This window comes from Orcinus orca, chromosome 1 (assembly GCF_937001465.1).
Source record: "Orcinus orca chromosome 1, mOrcOrc1.1, whole genome shotgun sequence".
NCBI lineage: Eukaryota > Metazoa > Chordata > Mammalia > Artiodactyla > Delphinidae > Orcinus > Orcinus orca.
The window spans coordinates 127781129-127800949 of record NC_064559.1 but is presented as its reverse complement, the minus strand read 5'-3'; the positions used below and the strand labels follow the sequence as shown (position 1 = coordinate 127800949).

Below are 19821 nucleotides of genomic sequence, written 5' to 3'. Positions count from 1 at the left end.
AGGTGACTTTTGTTAACTGAACCTATTGCTCAATTAAGATTTTACTATACTTTGAAGTATTGCCAATGCAGCTAACATTTTGAGAAACTGGGCTAAGATTATCCATCTTTCATCTTCTTAGACTCTTTTAGGACATTACTTCCCTACTCATGTTTCAATTATTTGACCTTGCTATGTGACAAATTAACCTAGGCATCTGAGGATTGTTTGTCTGAGAAAGGCTTTATTGCTCCTTCACTTTTTTTTTTTTTTTTTTTTGCAGTACGCGGACCTCTCACTGTTGTGGCCTCTCCCGTTGCGGAGCACAGGCTCCGGACGCGCAGGCGCAGCGGCCATGGCTCACGGGCCCAGCCGCTCCACGGCACGTGGGATCTTCCCGGACGGGGGCACGAACCCGTGTCCCCTGCATCGGCAGGCGGACTCTCAACCACTGCGCCACCAGGGAAGCCCTGCTCCTTCACTTTTGTAGGGTAATTTTGCAGGGTACAGAATCTTAGGTTGGTGGTGTCTTTTCTCAACACTTTAAATATTTCACTCCACACTCTTTGTTTGTGTGGTTTCTGAGGATAAGTTAGATGTAATTCTTATCTTTTCTCCTCTACAGGTAAGGTTTTTGTCCCCCATCTGTCTTCTTTAAGGACTTTTTCTTTACCTTTGATTTTTCTATCATTGGAAAATGTTTTGCCCAGGTGTAGTATTTCTGGGAATTTTTCTGCTTGGTGTTCTCTGAGCTTCCTGGATCTGTGGTTTGTTGTCTGACATTAATCTAGGGTACTTCTCAGCTATTATTGTTTCAAATGTTTCTTCTGTTTTTTTTCTTTCTTTCTTTCTTCTCCTTTTGGAATTCCCATTATGCCTATGTTACATCTTTTGTAGTCGTCCCAGAGTTCTTGGTTATTCTGTTCTGATTTTTTTCAGTCTTTTTTTTTCATCTTTGCTTTTCAGTTTTGGAAGTTTTTACTGAGATAGCTTCAAGCTCAAAGAGTCTTTCCTCAGTCATGTCCAGTCTACTAGTAAACCTATCAAAAGCATTATTCACATCTGTTACATTATTTTTTATCTGTAGCATTCATTTTTTGGCTTTTTTTCTTAAACTATCTCTCTGCTTGCATATTTTTCAGTTCTCCTCCTCCTTCCACTTCTCAAGTGAGACAGGATGGCTAAAAAAGGCTGGAGTTGTGTATTTTCCTTTTCGCATTTCAGTTAGGCACTAATAAAACCCCAGCAGGTTAGGCTCTGGTTAAATAATTTTTCTTTTTTTTTTTCTTGAAAAAATAAGAGAAAAATTTTATTTCAAACAGGTTCAGTGGTATGTATGCTATAGCAAAGTCTAGTTGTAATAGCAGTTTCATTTCAAACCTGAATTGATGCACAAATGTGACACTGTTTAATGATCAATTACTGATAAAATGTGGATTAAATCCATCAATGTGCCAATTCTGACATTTATTATAGACCCTATTTTTTATTTTAGTAGTAGAGGCTAATTTTCATCAGAAGAAAATGAAAACAACCTTATGGCTTCTACTAAGGCAATGAGTTGTATCCCCAGTATTGCTTTGAAATTTTACCCCTAGGTTGTTAAGAGAAATTCTGACTTCATCCAAATGTATTATTTAACTGATAATCTTCAGTCATTATCTACTGGTGGCTTGATTGTTACTCCTCTTCTTATCTGACCCCAACCAATTAAACGTCAGTGTTTCTCAACTCTCTGGCTAAGGGCTATTTTTTCTCCCACTTCTGTGCACACAGGATGGGTGAGAATGATTTTACCCAAATCAGCCTTGACTGCCCCAACTCTTCCTCCTGTTGAAAGGGATCCTGTGTTCACCATAAGCACTTCATTCTTAGATAACTTTTGACCCTTTGCTGCTTTTTTGTCTCCTTCCATGTGTACACCAAGAAGTCGTCTAAGTAGGAAATAGGAAATTTCCAATTCTGTGAAGATCTCTGGTAAAGCTCCAACTACACCAAGTACCTGCCCCACCATTCTGTCAGCCCAGCACAAAGTGGGGTGAATTTTTCTTCCAACTCCACTAAGACCCCCTGGAGCAGCATACTGAAGATCATTTTGTTCCTCAAAAGTAATACAATTTTGGAAAAGATTGGTTTACACGAGTTTTCCTTTGCTATCTTTGGAAACAATACCAGGTCTGACTTCTATCTCCTGGCCCACCTTTAATACTCCTTTTAAAATACTACTACTAGCCACACCACCTTTAAGGTCATCAAACTCACAGCCAGGTTTGGTGACATCAAAGGACCTAATAACAGTAAGTTGGGGTTCTGAAGTAAAGTCTCTTAGAGGTACTAGAATTTTCTTAATGATATACTCACAGACAACTTCAGTATTATATTTCAGATGAGCAGAAATTGGAATAATAGGAGCTCCTCTTGCTACTGTACCTTGTACAATTGCAAGGATCTGTTCATACTGTTCTTTAGCCTGACTTTCTTTTACCAAATCAATTTCATTCTGCAGAATCAAAATATGTTTCAGCTTCATAATTTCTATGGCAGCCAGGTGTTCAGAAGTCTGAGGTTGAGGACAGGATTCATTACCAGCTATTAACCAAAGAGCTGCATCCATCACTGCTGCACCATTCAGCACAGTAGCCATCAAAATATCATGGCCAGGACAGTCAACAAAGCAAACATGTCTGACTAGTCTGAAGTTCCCTTTGGTCCATGGAATGTCTATAGGAAACTCATCAGGTATACTACTTCCACAAGATCTGTAACATTCTGGCTAAGACAGTTTGCCTCATTAAGTTTGTAAATCTTGGCATTAGCCTATCCAAGCTTGATCATAATATTTCTTCTAGTTCGTTTTTGAACCTGACAGTGTGAACTCCAGAAATAGCTTTCACAAAGGTAGATTTTCCATGGGCAATGTGACCAAGTGTACCTATATTAATTGTGGCTTGTCTGCTGATAACTTCATGCAAGAGTGGAGTCAACCTGGTAACATCCAGTGTGGTGAGATCTTGGCGAGAAAGATGTTGCTGCCCCAGAGTCACACCAGCCTCGCCCCCCGCCATCTAAGGACAGATCTTGTTATGAAGAACAGAATGCTCTGACATATCTCAAGATGGTTCCTTTACCCCTCCTCCTGCCAGAAGCACAAGGAGATTTTTCTTCGATATTCACTGTGAGAACTTCTAAAGGTAAAACTCACAAAAGGTCAAGCTTGTAAAGGTAAAACTCACAAAAGTGCGGGGACCCCCTTATGACTGAATCTTCCTGGAGTTTTTAACTCTCAGAAGTTGTCCACACTGAGCCTTCAGCAATTCATTGATTACATTTTAGGTTTCCCTACCCTGATGGTACTAGTTCCCGTGAGGTTGCTGCTCGTGAGTTTCTGTGTTGGTAAGTTCTGATTCTATGTGCTTGCCTTTCAGTCTCTCAATTGGAGGGGGACAGCAGTTTGCCCTGAGACTTCACTTCTCTTATGGATCTAAGAAGAGTTGATTTTTCATTATGTTTAGCTTTTACTTGTTGTTAGGATGAAATGGTAACTTCCAAGCTTCTTGTATGCCAGACTGGAAATCGTCTTTTGGGATCTGGGGGTTATTGACAGTCTAGACTTGTGTTGACTTGAATACTCTTCAAATCTCTTTTTAGTTTATGACCATCTTTGCAAAGGAGAAACATTCTGTTGGTTCTTTTATTGAAGCTTTCAGCTGTACTCACAACAATTTTTTTCAAAATTTGGTTAAACTTAAATCATCTTTGGAATTTAGGAGTATTTCTCTTATCTCTACCAGTCTATTTGCCTGATGAATTTTCTACATTGGAACAGATAAACTGATGAAACTCTGGATAATTTCTCCTGTTATGATTCCAGAGTTACATTTCTAGTTCTTTGTCTTTTTCATCTTTTTCATTTGTTCTTTTCCTGTGCTCTCTGAGGATACTGTCTTTGCTCTTATTGTTGAGGTCAGACAGACATCTGGTCTCTCTGAACTTTTCCCATTGGGTTTTATTCATAGACTTCTTTCTCTTTCTTTTCTTATCTAATAGCAAACAATATCTCATATTCCCTGATATCTTGGATTTTTTCATCTAATTTAAATTGCCAATTGGTTGCCTCTATTATATGAAAAAGGTTAATGAAGAATTTAGCTAGGGAATATCACCTACTGGCCCAGTCAATCTTTACATATTAGAGTCAAACTGTGGAGCCCAATTTTTCTCGGCTTACATACTCACAATTTGGTGCACAAAATTCAACCCAGATAGAGTATAACTCATTCAGAAGTTATACCATTAAAAACATCTGGTGAAAATATAGTCACAAAGATGAATGATTTATCATTAGTTGTCATCTGGAGTCTTCTCTTGAGGGAACTAAAACTTTCATCATAGTAGGATGTTTTGCTATCAATTGGCCATCCTTAAATTTCAAAATTAAATATATACAAATAAAGCAGCTCTTATGGTTCTAATAGCTGTTTTTCCGTTCTTTGCTTATTTGATTTCTCCTGTTCTATGATATTGTGTTAGGATTTTTCAGTATTATGAGTTGGCACCTTTTAGATATTTGGGTACCCACTGATGTTTTTTAATTTTTTAGATTTCATTTATCATTGATGTGCTGATAATGTCAAATATAAATTGATCTCCCCACTTTTCCAGAAATAAAAGCCATCACATCTTTTTGTACTCAGATATCATGAAATGATATAATTCTGTGGCACTGATCATATTTTACTCCTGACCTTTAAATTCTTAGTAAATTTCCTTCTCCTTTAAGTATAATTTTAGATATGAATCATAAATGTTTACCCATATTAACTAGAAAACAATGTGATTAATAACCAGTCTTCAAGTATTTTAAATATTTAGCAAACTGATACCAGTGGTTTTATTCTTTATTTAATTCTTAAAATTATGTCCCCTGGAAGTTCCTAGTTGAAGTCAACGTGGTGCTTAGATACACTATCTAAATTATACTCATGGTAATGATAACTCTTATGGAGTGCCCATTATGTGACAGTAACTCTACATATTTTTAACCCTTTAAAGAAACTGTTTTTAAGGTGGCTAAAACTTATAGAAATTAATTAATTTGCTCAAATTGTGCTCATATATGGAAAATTCATGGTAATAACCTGGACTTTTGCAACTCTAATGCCTGCGTCCTTTTCTCTCTACAGCATTACCTCTCCATAGTACAGGTGAGCCATCTCTTCAGTTATTATGATGTCTGATTAGTATCTCAACTCTCTACCTCATTTTTCCTGTATAGATTATTAATATGTGGCAGAACCAATGAATTTGGCAGAATAAATATATTTATTTACTCTCTAAGTGACTGACAGATCACTGGATGGTCATTAACACCATGGCTATTAATATACATTGTAAAAGATGGCTGAAATGAATGAATCAGCCCTGGGATGAAGGCACAGCACGTGGTGTTTCCCAGCTTTCCATGGTGATGAAACTTAGAGCACTAAGTTTGGGGTCACAAGCTTGCATTGAGATTCTGCTCCACTACTTACTGGATGTGTAATATTGCACAACCCACTTAACCTCTCTGAACTTCTATATTGATCTCAGTGTTTTCAAGAAGATTAAATGAGATATAATGTGTGTAAAATGGTATTACCTTCTGAAGAGCACTCTATAAATATAATTATTTTATTAGAGCAGCAGCCACTGGTAAATTCTAATGCTACTGAGATTACTTGGAAAAGAGAGAAAATGTGTTGCGTGTTACTGTTCTATTATTTAAATCTTTTCACACTTGGACTCCTACATTGCTTTACAGTCTGGATCATGCTTAACTTTCTGTTTGCAGCTTAACATCCTGCAAATGATTTATCACTTGCTTTACCATCTGTGCCTGCTACAAAAATCTAGGTTAAATTATAGGATTTTTGTGTGTTTAGTGTCCTATGAAGACTTGAGTAAATATTTGGCGGATCTTCTAATGCGTGTTTAAGTCTTCCTTCTTCCTTCTACAATATTCCTCAATATTTTGGTATGAGTGAAAGGGAGTATGTGAATTAATCAATAATAAATAATAAGCTTTTGACTGTGGCATATGCTGAATACAGTCAAGCTCCCGGAGGGCAACACATACAGCATGTTACAAGTCTGTCACAATATGTATGATTTATGTATGTAAATACTAGGTCATAATCAATCTTCATTTGAAGAAATCACATATTTATAAAACGAAACAAGTCAGCATTTAACATTACTTCTGTCATCAGCAATGTTGTCTGAAGCTATCCTACTCTGTACTCTGCTGTGCCATTAGAATAATCTATTATGGTATTTACAGAGAAAAACACTCCATACAGGAATTTCTGAGTAAGATGGAAATAAAATAGGATGTTGCTTTTTTATTTTTTTGCGGTACGCGGGCCTCTCACTGTTGTGGCCTCGCCCGTTGCGGAGCACAGGCTCCGGACGCGCAGGCTCAGCGGCCATGGCTCACGGGCCCAGCCGCTCCGCGGCATGTGGGATCTTCCTGCACCGGGGCACGAACCCGTGTCCCCTGCATCGGCAGGCGGACTCTCAACCACTGCACCACCAGGGATGCCCTGATGTTGCTTTTTTAATGACATATTTTTCCTTTATTCCAAGTAAAATACACAATGAACAATAATTAAGAGGACAATTTGATGGTCCATATGACAAATTTTAGTGGGTACATTTCCCATGGAAAGTATACATAGTTGACATACCAAAAAAACAAACAAACAAAAAACTTTCCGTGTGTTTTAATTAGGGAGCTTTGATAGTATTCATTATAGTAAATTATTTCAGATATAATGTTAAAACAAAGATGTAGCACACAAAGCAAAATTGAACAAAGGTCCAAATGGGATATTATTAAAATGTCAAAATGAATAAGCAGATGGGGTTTGTATGGCTCAGTGGATTAGTCACCAGGCCCCATTACCGTGGGGACTCTAGTGAAATCCAGTCTCAGTAGAAAGATCAGAAAGTAAAAATAAAGGGTATATGCAGAAGCAAATAAATCATTTTGTGTTCCCAACTAAAACACAGAGGTTTTTTAATATTTACTTTTCTTTCTTTAACCACAAGACTACATGAAGATTACAATACAGCTACATTTATTTTTATCAGAGCTTTTTTCCTCTAAGATTGTAGAAGTGAAAATAGAAGAAGAGATTGGAAACTATACAGATTTGTCATGCTCTTCACGTAACAGAGCACGTGCCCTGCAGAGGCCGGATGAAAGCACGCACTTTCTCTAGTGAAGCTTCAGCACAATACACCAGCGATCGCGTGGGGAGGTGCCACTCAAAGCACTGACTCTGTAACAATCTCATAAAGAAGAAATTAAGATTTTTTATTTTTTACTGTATTTCATCCTGATCATCCCGCTAAAGCAATTACTACTACCTACTCTTTGCAGACACAAATTGAAACGTAGCCATTTACACTTCCTCCAAATTTTGACAAATCACTTTGACTTTTATTATGGCTCTACAGTTTAACACTCATCAAACCTCACAATCTGTACTGGTAAGTTAAGATTTAGAACACGAACACACATCCTGCAGGAAAAATTAGAATTGGTAGAAAGTCTTTTCCCTAGATCAAATAAAAGCATTACTCGGATATTTTATGATAAAAAGAAAGTAATTGCATGTTACCCACTAGAGTTTGTGAAGTGTGCTTTCTGGATGACTTTTTGGTAAGAGCTCAGAACTGTTTGGGTGGCACTCCACTACATAAAATAAACACTTGCTGAATGCAGATTCCCCCATATAAGTAGCTCTTGAGACAGCAGCTGCAGTGTAATCGTGAATCCATTATTACTCTAGAGATGGAAGTCAAAGCAAGCTAAAAGAGTAAGATGATACAACCCAATCTATTCAGAATGCTATGTTGATTTGGGGGGATTCCATAGATAAGCACAGGCTACTATTAAAATATAGTCTGCTCTTTGAGAATTCACTGAGTCCATTGGTGTTAAATACGTGTGTGTATATACAGGGTTTTCCAAGGAATCGTAACCAATAGAATTTTATGTACGTATGTAATTCTAAATATATATGGCAAGATATATAATTAAGATACTGCAATAAAGGACAAAATTGAAAGTAGAATAGGAATCTCATATTGCTGCACTGGTGCCAATTACATTACCACATTGTTTCCTCACTGCAAGACTGATAAGAATCTACAAGCGCCCAGAGCCCAAGAGACTTGAACATGCCTGGTGAAAATTGGAAATCAATAGGAGTCTATAATTGCAAGCAAACGGAATCATTTCCATTGGGGTGAAAGACGGCAGGCAACACAGAGCTTGTGCACAGCTGTTGCACACAGGGCCAAATGGTGTCCTTTCTCTTCTGCCTGCCTTGGTGTTCCTAGGTGGACACACCTGTTTGTTTGTTTGTTTAACATTGCTCTTGTTTATAAAAGAAAAGGAAATTGTTCTTTAATTTTAGGCATCAAAGGAATAGCAAACGCTTGCATTGAACTCATGCTAATTAAATAATGATTTTTTTCTGAATTTACTAGGAATGGGGGATAATTCATCTGAATTTGCCTCCTCTGCCTATCTGTACTCCTGGTACCAAGTGAGCAAATGTTTCCAGATTTTCCATCAACTCACCACAAATTCATCTCAATTCTGGCTCGAGGTAAACTCCATTTCCAAAGCTAAGAGGTAATTTAGTCTCCAGGGTCATTTGGTTCTGCCCCTCATTTAAGCAAAGTCTACAAATTCTAAATGAAAATGAACATTACTATCCCCTAGGGGCCAAGCTAAACCAAACATTTAATTTCATTGCAAATGCCTATTTTCTCCTAGTTGAAATTACAAAGGTCTTTTTGTTGTTGTTCTTGATTTTTAGTCTATTACATGATGCACCCAATTCAAAGTTGTCCTTGAGCTCTCTGGCTGAGACAGAAACACACAGTTCAGTGATACGAACGTGGAGTCCTTATGAAAGACACGAATGCATCCACCCACAGAAAAGCAGGTAGTACACTCAGTGACAGCCTCCCTGAGACAAAAACGGAAAGAGATGTTGCTCTTCAGACAACAGCGCCTTCAAAAGACTTTCAAAATGTAAACCGAAGTTACCTTCACAGTATTCACGGCTATCCTGTCCACTTTTCGAGCAAAGGCGATTGTACTGAACTTGATGGGTGCCTAGGTCAGTTCTCAACAAACAATGCTGACCCAAATGTCAGTTTATTTCTAACAGTTTGAAAATATAAAATATGCTAGGATGCTACCTTGTTAGTGAAAAGTGTGGAAATGTTGTAAATGTTGCCCCTGTGGGATGACCAATACATGCCTGGATTTAAGGGCATTTTTAAGGTTGGGGTGGATCTATCTTGAAGGGTCTATAAATCCGCATTAATAGTTTCCAGAGAAATTGGGACTTAACTTGTTGAATGAGATATAGATTACTAGTTACCAATATTCTACAGTGCACAAAATTCAGATTTAAGAGAAAACGGCTTCTCCTACAAATTGACTTTTTCTACCCCTTCTACACTGCTTATGTTCTAGTAATTTAGTTTGTTAAAAGGAAATACGGACCCCAAATAGAGATAAACAACAAAGAAAAATACCCAGTATGATGTTTTACACAGATAATACAGTAAATAAATATCTTTGAAATTCATATAGGATTTTCTATAGAGTTTAATGTATGCCCTATTCAGCATCTTGGTTTCATGCAGCATGATTTTTTCCTTCAGAGAAAGCGGCCTCTTCCTGCCATGAGTTGAGATATATTTTCTTAAGTGTGCAAATTCCATAAGCACAGGCTAGTCTGCGGCAGAAGCAGAATGGACATCAATTTATGGACTCTGATTTGGGAAGAACCCAAGAATTTCTCTCTTGAGGCTTTCAGAACTGACTTGAGTTCCTCCTCTGGGCTTACTGTATTCTCCCACAGGAATTCTTGCCTCAGTTCATTCCAGTAGAGCTGTCTTCTTCAACACAACTCTGATCTTGTTTGTCTTTTACTCACACTTGCCAGCGGTTCTTCCATTGCAAGGCTTATATGGGGTGGGGTGGAGGAAGTCTGACCATTTTAGGCATTTTAGAATGCCCCTTACAGGCTTCATCACACCTTCTTAATTTTATTCCTCCTACATCTCTGCAACATCATAGTAAACAGTCATCTTACACTTGTATCTATCTGAGTCATTCACCACCGTCCACCACTTATCTTAGCAAATTTCTACCCTATAAATCAGGCACCTCACAGGGCTGGCATGTAGTAGATGCACAATAAACCATGTGATTGAAGAAGAGATCAGGTGGATGAGATGAGAGCCATCTTCATGGTACTTGGAATCTTATAAAATCCCTTTCCCTTCAGACTGTTGCCCAGAGAGCATCTCCATGGAACTTGGAATCTTATAAAATCCCTTTCCCTCTGGCTCCTGAGAGCACTTCCTGTAAAATGCGTGACAAAATACACCCATTTTACAACTATGGAATTTATAATTTAAAGAAAGTTCAGATTCCTTCTCCTTTTCAGAGAAAATGAGTGCATTTTATTATATGAAGCAACACCTAATGTATTTTCATGTACTATTGTTTAAATTTCCATCTTTACCAGATAGATTCTCAAACATCCTTAACTTTGGATGATCAGTATGTTTGTGCAAGAGGTTTCTGGGAAGAATCTGTTTTTACCCTAGGAAAAGGCAGGATATCAACATGTGAATTGCGTAAAATTCAACATATAAGAACATATTTTTTTGTCTAGTTCTATTTCTGCTCTTTATTGAAGACAAACATAGACACACACACACACACACACACACACACACACACACACCCCATAAAAAAAGTTTTGAGAGGAACAAATTTTCTTTGACAAGGCATTAGTTAACATTTTGGCCTTTTGAAGTTTCCTTAATACTAGGATTCCCTGTGCTAATTGTTTAATTTACATATTATTATACACATACACTGTTTATTCAGTACTAAACTGATTCCAAAAGTACTACATTAAAATAAACTTGTTATTTGGTGACTGGCTTTGTTCATAAAGTTCTGTGTTTGGCATCTTCACATTTTCCAAAATATATGTGTATATAAGAAAAGTCATTATTCTAAGTTTCTTTTTAGTGTAGCTTCCTTTTAATATTTTACATACATTGCATCTTTGTTTTATGTAATAAGTAATTTTTAAAATAGAATTCAAAAAAATTGTAATAATAACATAGGATGTCCTAATGGAAAGGCAAGTTATAGGGCAAGAGGCTATCTCTTCTTTCAGTTCATTAGTTTTTGGCAGAGCCCAACCAAAGTCAAATTCACCTAGGATGCCCAATAGCTGTGGGCATCTCCACAGGGTCAAGAAAGCAAACCCATGATGGATTAAATTTTTTTTTAATTTTAACGTTGCAAGAGGCACTTATTTTACAGGCACTGCTACAAAATTAGGAATCATCATAAAACATACCAAATGGAAAATTATTTGCTTGATGTTTATAATCAAACATGACTTTGTGAACTTGCTTGTAAAAGTTTGTACCTTCAAATCTGTAAAGCAAGGGTTTACCACAATGAGACATAAACTGTCTCTATCCACAATATTTGTATGTATTTCCTGTACATACAAATTCTTCCAACAGGCAGCAATGCTTGCAAATAGGCTTTAAACTTCCATAAAGCTGCATAATATTTCACTTTCTGTTAAAACTTTTACACTCACTTAGGAAACTTAACCATAAAAATGCTTATATGTATAGCCCAACTCTGAACACTGCTGGCTTGGTTATGAGTATTAAATTTTTGACCAAAGAGTTTGGTGGGTTTGAGTTGAAATATTGACCTAAATGCTGTATTAATGATCATTCATAAAACACATTCAGCATGCTAACATTATAAAATAGGGTTCCATTCAAAATATACATTGGCAGTTGTATTTGTACTTTAGGCAGAATAAAAAGCATGTGTAACTTTTTTATATGCATCTAGTTTAAGCAAATTACTCTGTGAAAGTATGCTTAATTTAAAAAAGTGTCTTAAACTCTTTGTGAAAAGTAACAAAGAAAAGGTAACTAAGTTTTGCCATTCGAAAAATGTTGTTTGTTAATATTGCCTTCCAAAATATAAGGGTACTTTTCTTCAGCTGAAATAGAGCTATGACACCAGAGTTGTGGCGTTCGCAAATTTTGATTCTAAATATGATGGCTACATTTATTTTATATACAAAACGTTGCTGCATTGAACAAGGCAGGACTTTCTACTTCAGTGGTAGTGAGTGTTCTTTGTTCTGTACATAACGCAGAAATGAAAATGATGTAGTAGTCACTGATAACGAATCAGACACTGCAGAGCTGTTTGGCGGTTCGTGATTCGTGCCTTCGGTTAAGAATTCTGGGATTGTCATTCAATTACCATCCTTTTGTGGCTCAGTTCCACGATCTTCAACTTCTTGCTGCTTCATCAGCCCCTTGCTGCTCTTTCAGGCACTCTAACCTGCTCTGCGTCACACACTTGGGCCTCTGCCTCTGCTTCTCGGCCTTTACCAGGTGCTGCCTCCTCTCCTTTGCTCCAGTACCAGCATGTCTTCATCTCGCTGATGGTTTGAAAAGGAAGGAGGCCCTGCTGGGCCTAGAAGGAAGCTGCCGGGCCAGGGGCTGAGGACTGACCGGCCCAAGGAGGTGGGGCCTCCGCAGAGGCTGCACCACTCTTCTCCCCACTTCAGCCATGCCTCCGCCACCCCTACCCAAGTGCCTTGCTGAGGACCATGACCATCCCCTTCTCTGCGTTTTTTTCACTCCCCCCAACTCCTGCTTTCTCCAGGGGGCGGGGCTGGGCAGCCCAGGGGACTAAGGGCAGGCATTAAAGCACCTGGGAGAAAGGCAGGAGTTGAACAACCTGGACAGTGGCCTTCAAGCTGTGCCTGAGTAGAGGACAGGGTATGTGCTTAAATGACATGGATGACCAGGCCAGAGCTGCAGCTGGGACTCTTTTCCTGGGAATTGGGCAAGGCTGTTTGCTACATGTCCCCATTGAGGAAAAGGATGGGCATGGGGGGTTCCAAGAGACCCTGTGTGTGTGCATGTGTGCACGCAACTTTCTTGGTCTATGTCTTTGGAGCACCGATTGTAAAGTACCGGTCCTCCAGCAGCGGCCTCCCCCATCCTCAGACCCCTGCCAGCTGGCTGCTTCCCTCCTCAGCCTGCCCTGCTAGTCTCTGAGCCTCGGAGGACCCAACATGTGAGAGAACAGGGCTCCCAGGGCCTCTCAGCCCCTATCTCTCCTCTGGATGCCCTCCTCCTGCACCCCATTCCTGCCCTGCCTCTGAGCTGAGCTCCTCAGCCCTCAGGGTCCCCTGTAAGTTCCCTCAGAAAGTGTTCTCAGGAAGCCCCACTCCCTTGCCCTGGCCCTGTTTATAAGACTTCAGGGCTAGTGCACCCCAATCTTCACAGACACTGAACTTAGAGGTTCTACGTCGGTGCCCCCCCAGCCTGCAGTCACCCCATTATAGGCCCTCACTGTACGCCTCACCTGCTCACTGCTGAGGTTGCCTTTGTACCCTCTTCCCCCCCACCCCCCGCCCTCTGTTCCCAGCCAAATGGTGGCAAGAGCTTGAATCTCTCGCTTCCACGGTTGTGCTCTCCCCATCTTCCCACCATACTAGCTACTACGGGGGCTCCATTCTGTAGAGAAAGCTGTGGATCGCAGGGAATGCAGGGTGGCCTGTCTAGGTTCCTCTCTCTGTGTAGAAACGGTATAGACCATTAGAAAAAATTCACTTATAATAGACCGAATTTTCCAGCAATACAGAGGCTTGAATTTGAACTTAAATGGCTTTTTAAAAAACTTAATGCTACTCAACCATAAAAAAGGATGAAATTTTGCCATTTGCAGCAACATGGATGGACTTGGAGGGCATTATGCTAAGAGAAATAAGTCAGACAGAGAAAGGCAAATACGTATGAGATTATTTATTCATGGAATCTAAAAAATACAACAAACTAGGGAATAGAACAGAAAAGAAGCAGACTCACAGATCTAGAGAACAAACCAGTGGTTATCAGTGAGGAGAAGGAAGGGGGGAGGGGAAATAGAGGGGTAGAGGATTAAGATGTACAAACTATTATGTATGAAATAAGCTACAACATATATTGTACAACAGGGAGAATATAGCAAATATTTTATAATAACTGTAAATGGAGTATAACCTTGAAAAATTGTGAATCACTATATTGTACACCTGTCACTATATTGTGTACAGTGTCACTATACTGTACACGATGTATATAATATTATACATTGACTATACTTCAATAATAAAAAGAGAGAGAGGAGCATTAAAATATGAAAAAAACTTAACATAATATTTCTCTCCCTCATGAATTTGAGGATGGAGATTCAAGCTCTCTACACATGGGAACCAGGAAGGATTTCTCTCACATGAATTGATAAGTTCCAGGAGGGAAGGACCGTGTTTGTCTTGTGCAGTTTCCTCAGTGGTATAAAGTACACAGTCAATTAATGGTGATTAAACAAATGAGTGACTGGATCAACACATTAGTACAAATGTCATTATTAAATCACCCAGTTATCCAGCAGAAGGTGCAGAGTAAGAACAAATAAACTTTGAGGCCAGAAAATAAAATTTCCTGAACCTTGGAGGACAGGAGATAAATGGGCAACATATTGCAGCCCTAGGCTACAAACGTGCTCTGTTACACAGCAGGCTGATGGACAGGCAGGCACTGGTTTGAACTTGGTGTTGGATATGGAGATGCCAGTGTTGGGAGGCACTGGGTAGGACCGTCAAAGACCAATTTGTTCAGACTGTTAGCAAAGTAATGCAAGGAAGGGTTGGAAGCATATTGCTATGAAAGGAAACCTTTCAACTTTAGCCTTAAAAAAAAAAAAGAACTTGGAAAACTTTTGCAGGTACGCAAGTGTCTGTCTCTACCACTGCCAACCTTTCCTTCTCGGCCCGTTTTTTCCATCTTCCATTTTCCTATTCTTCTTTGGAGCAAATGTGAGCTCAAAAGCTCTCCACCATGTGCCTGGAATCTTGCTGGGCAGCTGGTGGCCAATAAAGCTTACGGGAAAAGCCTAGAGAGAAGGTGAAGAGAAAATGTTTTTCAGTCTTTCCTACCACCCAGGCCTGACTGGACCAGCTACAAAACCTATTTACTCAGCACTATCAGCATTCTTTTTTTTTTTTTTTTATTGGACTATAGTCGATTCACAATGTTGTATTAGTTTCCAGCGTACAGCAAAGTCAATCAGCTATACATATACGTATATCCACTCTTTTTTAGATTCTTTTCCCATGTAGGCCATTACAGAGTATTGAGTAAAGTTCCCTGTGCTATACAGTAGGTCCTTGTTAGTTATCTATTTTACATATAGTAGCGTGATCTGCCAACTGAGACAACAACCTCTCCAGTATGTATGCTAGAGGGTCATCGGCAGGCCCTGAAATAATCTCTTAAAGCCCCTAGTACAGTGACGCTTTTCCTCCTTTCCATGTACCCAGACACTCCTCCATTCTTATCCCCACCCTTTTCCTAGGGAGATTCATCAATAGCTTCTCTTTCATGAGAGAGCCACAAATGATCAAATAGTTCACAAGACAAGCTCCAGCTTGCAACGGGGTATAATTAAAAGGTGTCACATATTTACCAACTGGCTCACCTCTAGATCAGCATATAGGACTAGAAAAGGCTTTCCCTGTGCTAGAAGAATCCGGCTGCCTGCTGAGAAAACTGTGTCAGCCTGACGGCGCCTGGCTTAATTACTTCAAACTTAAAATAATTAATAAGTTCCTCATTTTCCAACAGGAAAGCACTTAATGCTGTTCAATCAAATAATTCAAAGCCTACGTAGCTCGCTGCTATGTAAGAGGGTGTTGGGTTTTGGGGTTCTTCGTGCTTTCTTCTTCCTGTAACGTTGGGTAAGTCACGCGCTACACATTTGAGATGATGTTTTCTTGCCGAGTGTCCCACAGGAATGTGAGTTCCGATCGTTACATTTCTTCTGGCAAATCCAGTCTTCCTCAGATTCACCAGGGAGAGCCTTGCTTTCCCCTCTTCCTCCTTCTTACTGATCCTTCTGTGTCATGGGGTTCACTGCAAATGGTCTGAGTAGACTTTCAGCCCCCAAACCTAAATATTTGCTTAAAATAAATGTAGAAAGAGAGTGTAGGAAGGTGATTGAAAGAAAGAATAAAAATGATGCGGGGAAAGGAAACCTGAAAAAAGGAACCATGGTAATGCAACGGCAATGAAGGGTGGGTAAAATGGGCCCCAATTTCACTTTCCTCTAGTGGGCTTTCGGGTGTCTGCAGAGGCGCTGCGGGAGGTACTACTGAGGCACAAAGCAGCAGATCTTATTTTTTTAATGTTTAAAGGAAGCTTTTTCACGGTGAAAGTGAAATTTCTCTCAAGGAGAGAAATTTTATTCCAAAACGCATAACGCAGAGCAATAGAGCAAGCTGAGGTTTCTCGAAGGTTGTATTTTTGTAATCTGCCCTAAAAAGAAAGCATTTATTCCATCCTGAGTGGGTCATCTTTAATAGAGAAGTTATTGCTCGGAGCTCCATAAGGCTATTAAAAATGGTGGGGGGAGGGGACAGGAATAAAAGGCTAAATGTCAGCAAGGCCTGCGTCAGCACCAGCCCAGAGGCAGCTGTGAGCTCCAGCCCACTGTTGTCCAGCGTTGGTGCACGTGGGACAGTCCCCTGGGCACTTGCTGCAGTGCTCAGAGTTCCATCCCCCCTCTGAGCTTCAGATTCAGCGGGTCTGCAGTGGGACTTGGCACCTGCCTCTGTAATAACGACTCCAGGTGTGTCCCATGTGTGTTCTCAACCGCCCACACTTTGAGAAACCAGCTCTCAGCAACTCGGGCATCCTGCATACCCGAGAGGGGCCGGACCACCTCTGGTGCCACTGCTCAGGGGAAGCAAATGAGATTAACAGACACATCTTAGTGTCAAGTGTTCTTAAGCAAGATGCCAAAGTTTCTTTGCCTCTTCCAACAAGATAAGCTATCTGTCAGCAGTGAGGCAGAGGCAGTGACCTCACAGATCCTTACTTAAACTTGATTTCTTTCAAAATCCTGCTAGCTCCTTTGGGAAAACAAAACAATAAATAAATTGAAGGAAAACTCTCCCTTTCGTTCCAAATAGTATGTTTTTAAAGCTGTGATTAGCTGTTGTCACTGGTCCACAGATCTTCCCCAGGGAAGGGGATTCTTACTGCCCCTTCCTTTGTTGGCAGTATTGCCCAGTTGTCCTCACAGGGGCCTGAAGAGACTGTGAGAGGACCCCCTTTGTGTCCACGCACATCACCTCACAAGCTACACCAGCAGTGGGTCCTGAGGCCATCCACTCGGATGAGGACTCCTGCTTTCAGCACAGGGATAAATGCACTGAGGGCAATATCATAATATCTGGCATTGTTCAGCCAGCCAGGGAGGGAGGCGGAGCTCTGACTCTTTCAGTCTCTTGACACCCTTTTCATTATGATCAAAACATCAAAGCACATACTCTTGCCCAAAGAGGGGAGAAATCTCTACTTCTGACAGATCTATGTATTAATAATGATAACGAGTGTGCACCAAACTCTCCAGAGAAGCAAAAGTTATCCCTTGCGATAGTCCCATATTTCATCACCAAGGCTTTGGCAACAAGCAGCTCGAGGTTGTAGCCCAACTCAGCCCTTCACTGTCTGATTTGGGCCCTGTGACTGACTTCTCTGAAGGTCAGTTTCTTTATCAATAGATTAGGCATAGTAATAGTTTCTAGCTTGTAGTGTGGTTATGCGGATTAAATGAGATAGTTTGGCAGAGTGCCTGGTACAGGTAAAGGAACAAAAAAATTCTCACTCCCCTCTAATTGCACAAGGCAGGATCTATGCCTCAACTGTTTATCATCATAGTTCCAGTACAGATCCTGGCATAGGGTTAATGTTCTATAAATAGTTTTGGAATGTAGGAAATAAGAAAGGAAGATAGAGAGGAAAAGAGGGAGGAAGGTCTGACTTCGGAAGATTAAAATCTAGTTCCAAGGCAAAGAATGAGAAGTGTTCAGAAAACGTATGTTGGCCCAGAGTATGCTGTAATAACGAATAAATTATATAACCTTATTTCTTGCTCACAAAATTCCCTTGCAGGTCCAAGCAGTGAGTCAAGGATCTGTTCAGATGCCATCTGGTGGCACTGGCCTCTCAGCATGTGTCTCCCAGGATGACCGTGGCAGAGAAGAGAGAGCCAGGGAGCCAAGCCCCAGCCTGTGACTGACGACCATCACTCTGTTCAGGTCCTGGGGCTGGAACCAATTACATGAGCCACCCAGCTGCAAGGGGGTGGGAATAGAATGTGCATGAGTTGCGGGAGGGGAGGAGAACCGAACACGGGGCAGCACGGTGATGCCCACCACAGCGTGGGTCCTGGCACTTTCTAAAGAAAGGCAGTTGGCAAAGGACATGTAGGAAAATATATCCTGAAAAGAATCAACAAAAATAAACGTTAAATAATCTTGGGGGTTTTTTGTGTGTGTGTGTTTTTCTTAATATCATGAGATTTTCACTTGGTAGCTGGTACGTGCAGGTACATAGGCAAGATCCTTAGTGAAACCCTTAGTTCTCTCTCTCTTTCTCTCTTGCTCTCACTCCCTCTCACCCTTGCTTTCTTGCTCCTAACAAACACAATGTCTTCTCTTACTGTAGGTTCGATAAGAATTCTCTCTACCCACGTTAACCTAGGTCCAAGGAGAAGAAAAATAGTTACAAGTGTTTGTTGATCTCTAACACATACTGAGAGGCAACAGCATATCAGGGATGGATAACCTTGACATGTTAGTTGTCCTGAAAAAGCCTTCATTCTCATTCCACTGGATAAACATGGAAGCTTTGACCTTGAACTACCAATTGACTTGGACCAGGTCAGTACATCTAGGACAATTAAATTATGACAGAGTTATCTCTTTCGATGACCTAAACTCAATGAGGAAAGCAGCACAATCATTGTACTGAAATTTAACAGTAGGCAAACTTGGCCAGATTAACCCAGATGTAATCTGCCCACAGCCCATCTTAAGACTGTTACACATAACTACAGTTTGCAGGGTTCTTGGGCTAGAATTAGTCTCTGCTTTTGGTCCTGAATTGCTAAGCAGACAATGCGAACTTTTCATGCCTTAGAATTAAGTTACTGTAGTTGAACTCCATGAAACGTGTTTCAGCTTGTTTCACTGTGGTGAATAAAGAACTTCCAAAATCTCAGTGACTTACAACAACAAACATGTTACATGTTGGCAGCTGCAGGTCAGCTGTTGTGGCTTTGTTCAGTCTTCTCATTCCAGGACTCAGATTAGGGTTAGGGTTACGTTTCAAGTTAGGAGAAGCTCTTTGTTGAGACGTGCCATTCTCACAGCAAAGAGAAAAGGGCAAGGGTGACGACGGAAAAATACGACGCTTCTTAAAACTTCCTCTCAGGTGTAGCATGCATGGTGTCCACTCAAGCACCATTGGCTAGTCAGTCGCACAGCCAAGGGATAGAGAAGTATATTCCCCTCCCATGGGACATGCTATGAGGTACATACCTCCCCACCTGGGGAGGTCTAATCCCCTTATGGGAAGGGGAGTGAATATTTGAGAACAATACAATCTACCATGGTAAGTAACCAATACTGAAGCTTTCTCATCTTAATATCTCTAGGGCTTAGCACAGGTGTCCAATGAATATTTATTAAATCACATTGCATATTCATTGTATTGAATGAATATATCATTTCCATGTAAGTCAGTCATCTGAAAGAAAACTTTATCATTATATCTATCACCTCTAGTATCATCAACTGATATTTTTTA

General features: G+C 40.1%; 1 pseudogene; it reads right to left on the bottom strand.

Annotated features, from left to right (window-relative positions):
- Positions 1 to 1346: 1346 nt before the first annotated feature.
- On the bottom strand, positions 1347 to 3044 carry LOC101278024 (eukaryotic translation initiation factor 2 subunit 3-like; annotated as a pseudogene).
- Positions 3045 to 19821: the final 16777 nt, after the last annotated feature.